This window comes from Pipistrellus hanaki (assembly GCF_964339955.1).
Source record: "Pipistrellus hanaki genome assembly, chromosome: 6".
NCBI lineage: Eukaryota > Metazoa > Chordata > Mammalia > Chiroptera > Vespertilionidae > Pipistrellus > Pipistrellus hanaki.
Genome location: NC_140508.1, coordinates 75,518,066 through 75,523,020, shown reverse-complemented (window position 1 = coordinate 75,523,020; position 4,955 = coordinate 75,518,066). Strand labels below are relative to the sequence as shown.

Sequence of the window (4,955 nt, the reverse complement as noted above, 5' to 3'; positions counted from 1 at the left end):
AGGCAACTTCTTTACCAGTTTTTGACTTCCTGTGTTTCAGGATCTAGTTCTCAGATAACCAGAGGGTGGCCTCCTTGGGAAAGAAGGTAGCAATTCCTGTGCCAATCAGCTAGAATTTGAATGAAAATCCAGTTCTTTAAGTAGACATTTCATTCAGGGATGGGATTTCAATTTTCAGGAATCCTTTGTTATTATATTACTAGAGGCCCAATGCTCAAAATTCATGCAAGAGTAGGCCTTCCTTCCCCCTGCTGCCAACATCAGCTCTCCTCTGGCACCCAGGACCCAGGCTTCGTCCAAATGACATCCAGAATGACGTTCAGTTTAATATTACCCTTTTATTATAGAGTAGAGGCCTGGTGCATGAATTTGTGCACAGGTGGGGTCTGGCCAGCCCACCCTGATTAGGATTGGGGGGCTGATCAGGAGTGGGGTCAGGGGGAAGGACTACGGGTGATTGGCCAGATGGCCCCATCCCCTGGTCAAACTCCCAGTTGAACTTCTGGTCGAACTCTTGGTTGAGGGGATAATTTGCATATTAGACTTATAATATACTTTATAGGATCATATATTTAAATGAAAATACATACAATACATTATATGCGACATATATGTAGATGAATATACATGTATGTAAATATATATATATTATATATTGATATATAAAACTTAGAGTGAAAGGATTCTCCCTTTTCTTCCCCCTCACTCTCTTCCCCTCACTTAAAGATGGGCTACATGTAAGGAAAGAACATTGGATGAGACATCAAGGACATGGAGTCTTTTCATGGCTTTGCCTTAACTTTGTGACTCTGGGCAATTTATTGCATCTCTTTCCTCAGCCATAGGGTGATGGGTTTGACTAGGTGGTATCTCAGATAAGCTTTTGCTACACTATTATTCTGTAGACTTATCATCTATTACAGAAACTTAAAAAAAAAATATTCTCACCCAAGGTCACATTCTTTTTTTATATATTTTATTGATTTTTACAGAGAGGAAGGGAGAGGGAAGAGAGAGTTGGAAACATTGATGAGAGAGAAACATCAATCAGCTGACTCCTGCACATCCCCCACTGGGGATGTGCCTGCAACCAAGGTACATGCCCTTGACCAGAATCGAACCTGGGACCTTTCAATCCACAGGCTGACGCTCTATCTACTGAGCCAAACCAGCTAGGGCAAGATCATGTTCCTATTGATTTTGAGAGAGAGAGAAACATGGATGGGTTGTCTTCCAAAGGCACACTGACCGGGAATCAAACCCTAACCTTTTGGTGTATGGGACAATACTCCAAGTAACTGAGCCATCTGGCGAGAACTACAGCAACATTTAAATAAGGCATGAGCTTCTCCGAGTTTCTCTTCAAAGAAACACAACCCAGGAAGACCTTGTGAATATGCCGAGGTTACAGAAGGCAAAGGACTTGAGCAACAGGCAGTCACATGCTCCCGGGCAAACCCTTCTGAATTCCGAGGCTCACTTTTCCAATTTGTGAAGTGTAGGAAATGGCCCACGTGCCATCTTAGGCCTCTGTAGGCTTTGGTATAGAAATTTAGGTGCACAGGGTCTTGGGCAAAGGTCAGCTAATTACAGAGAATGGTTGTTTTTGACACTGTGTCAAAACAATTGATCTCTATTCTATCATCAACTCATATGCCCTGATAATATTTCCATTTCAGGATCACTTTCCTGCTAATAACAAAAATCCTGTATAAAGGGTAGCAGAAGACTTGCTGGAAGATGGGTTTTAACAAAGTTCTTGCAATGATGAACAACAGAAGAAATGTTTGTGGCCAATCAGAACATTCCTCTTGGGGGGAGGTGAGGACAGCAGGGAGGGTCCCATCCAGAACATGGATCAGGATGGGAGTTGAGGGGGTCTTCCAACCCAGTCTCCCTTACCCTTCTTCACTGCAGCATTTCTATGAAAAGTGTGAGAGTGAAGAAGCTCAGTGGCAGAACTCAAAGGAGCAGCCAGCCCAGGCAGGCAGTGGCTGAAGTGGTTGGTGATTGGGGGGGGGGGGGGGGGGAGGGGAGGAGTGGGGGGTGGCACACGCTCTGCCTCATCACTACCAAATCATTCCCCAATCCAGATGCCCAAAAACTCTCCTATAAAACGTGGCAGTCAACAGTCCTCTCAGAGTCAAAGTTCTGAGAAAACTCTACCCAATGTCTTTAGGCAAAACTGCCTACAAACCTTATGGAATCCACACCCATCCTATATCCTATATAATAAAAACCTAATATGCAAATTGTCCCCTCCACTGGGAGTTGGACCGCTATGACGTATGCTGACCACCAGGGGGGCGGCGTGGAATATGGCAGGCACAGGCAGCCTGGGCAGTGAAGGAGCTACTGGCCCCAATGGGCTTCCCAGTGAGCCAGGCCACAGATGCTGGGACCACAGGGGCTGGTTGGGATCCCCATGGGTTTGCACAGGAGCCGGTCTGCAAGGCTGGCTGGGAGAGAGTGCACTGCCCACCAGTTTCTGTGTGGTGCCACTGGGCGGCCCAGAGGCCCATGCTCTGCCCAGCCTACAGTGTCTGGCTGTGCTCACTGCATCTCTGCATGGGGACTCAGGTGCTGTGACTCAGGTGGAGGGGTGTGTGTGGGGGCCTGGGGACCCAGTTGCTGCCCAGGGCCCAGAGGTTAGGTGGGACCTACCTTCCCTGCCAGATGCTCACGTGTAAATCACCGGCCAGGCCTAGGGACCGCACCTGTGCATGGATTTTATGCATAGGGTCTCTAGTTGTCCTGTAAGGAAGATATGTCCCTGAGGAGTTCCATTCCTCAGCTGTGGATACAGATACCCAAATTCAGAGGCCCAAAGAGATGAAAGGGTCACCAGGGTGTTTATGAACTGAAGACATTCCACCATATCCTTTCCACCACCCTACATCTACTTGCCAATTAAGCATTCGTCATCTCTCTGTGTCTTTTCCCCGATCAAGTATCCAATGTTTGTGAATAACGAGAAAATGCACCTAAGCATCTAAATGCATACATGTAGCTTAACAAAAAATAAACCCCTGAAAGTGAAATGTAATTACCAGGTTAGAAAAAAAATGCGCCCAGGTTTCCGAGCCTATCACGTCGCGCGCCTCCCGCGAACACTGCCCCTGTTGTGTCAGACAGTGGCAGTGTTGAGCCCAGGAACAGACGCCGAGCCCGCGGCGGCGGTCCCCGCGGCCCCCGGTCTCCTTGGCGGACTCCGGAGCGCACAGCCGCCGGGCCGCGCGGGCGCTGGGGAGCGGGAGGGGCTCGAGGGGCGGCCAGGGGCTCCCCAAGAGGCCTCCACGAACTGTTTTCCTCCTCGCCCCGGCCAGAGCCCCATTCCCTCCCATTGATCGAAACCCACAGAAAATCCGAGAGAGGGAGGAGGGTGAGGGAGAGGGCTCTCCTTACTGGCTGCGCCTCCCGGGGCTGGAGCCGGGCGGTGTGTGTGTGGGGGGGTGGGGGGTGGGAGGGGGAAGCGGCCCCAGGTCGGCGGGGCGGACGGTGCTGGGTCTCCCGCGCCCCCTCCCAGCAGATCGCGGGGTGGCGGTCCCCGCTGGGCTCCGCTGCGCGGCCGCCGCGATCCTCCCCCTCCCCCGCCCGCCGCCTCCCCCTCCCTTTCACTAGGACTCCGGGACCCGGGAGAGGGCGCGGGAGGCGGCACCCGGGCCCGACCCCACTCCAGCGCTCGCCGGGGACGCGGGCGGGCGGGCGGCGAGGGGACGCGGCGGGGGCGCAGGGCGGGCGCGGCCATGGAGCGGCGGCGGCGGCGGCGGCGGCAGCACTAGCGACCGGGGCGGACCGGCGGGCGGACCGGCGAGCGGACGGACCGGCGAGCGGGCGGCCGGGCGAGCGGGCAGGGCCGATCGGCCCCGCGGACGGGACCGCACAGCTCAGCAGAAGCGCCTTCGCCCTCCGCGCGCCTCCTCCTGCGAGCCCGGAGCCGGCACAACATTTTTGTTTTTCCAAGCTCCCATCCGCCTTGGAAGAAAAGGAAAAGCTTTAGCATTGACCGGAGAGACGGGCTTCTGCATCATCACTCGCATTTTCTTTCTTTCTTTTTTTTTTTTTTGGCTTCGGCTAAAACCCGCCAGCTCGCCACGCGCCCGCGGCGAGTGCGTGCGGCGGTGTGCGTGCGGCCGGGTGTGGATGTGATCGCTCCGGGACTCCTCGGGCTCCGGAGACGCCATTTTCCCCCTTGGTAGCTCGCTCCGCTCCCTCACCGGCGGGCGAGCGGCGGAGGCGGCCGCGCCGGGCGGGAAGCGCGGGGCCGGCCGGGGCCCCCGCCTGCCGCCGCCGCCGCGCGCGCCCGGGGGCTCCCCGCGCCCCGCGAGCCAGGGCGGCCGGCCCGCGGCTCTCGCCGTTTGACAGATGCTCATCGCCATGGAGTTGCCCCAGCCGCACCTTCGGGGGCCCGGGCGAGCCACGGGAGCCGGGATCTGAGCGGAGCCGGAGCCGCCGGGACATGGGTGAGCACGCGCGCGCGGCGGGCGACCTCGGCCCCGGGAGCCCCGCGCCCAGGCTCCCGCCGCGCCGCGGGGGCCCCGCACGTCGGGGGGCCGGGGCCCCCGGTGTGTGTGCCCTTGCATGCATGCATACTTAACGTCGCCTCGCCCGGGCTTTGACTTTGCACCGGGGCGGGGAGGGGAAAAAGGGGGCCGAGGGGGCGGGTGGCGAGTCCCTGCGAGGCTGCCTGCCTTAAGGATGAGCGCGGTGCCGGCCCGCTCGCCGGGGTGGGCAGCGATGCCGGCTCCTTCGGAGTGGCCCGTGGGTGGCGGCGATGGTGGAGAGCGTTGGGCTTGGAGGGCTGAGAGCTTATTGAGTTTCGGCTAATCGGATCCCCCTCCCCCGCCTTCTGCACCCTCCCTCGGTCCTGCCGCCGGCTGCCAGGGCTGGCTGGTTTGGTGTTGGTGGAGTGGACTTGGAGGGGGAGGGAGGAGGGAGAGGGGTGGAAAGGCGGC

The 4,955-nt window shown here is 57.0% G+C and overlaps 1 protein-coding gene across 2 annotated transcripts in view; it reads left to right on the top strand.

Annotated features, from left to right (window-relative positions):
* The first annotated feature begins 3,985 nt into the window (after positions 1 to 3,985).
* SETBP1 (SET binding protein 1) overlaps positions 3,986 to 4,955 on the top strand; it is a 321,712-nt gene continuing 320,742 nt past the window's right edge. For both annotated transcript variants that reach the window (XM_084887230.1, XM_084887227.1), the window contains exon 1: positions 3,986 to 4,463. The gene's annotated coding sequence lies outside the window, so the exon portion shown is untranslated. The remainder of the gene's footprint in view (positions 4,464 to 4,955) is intronic.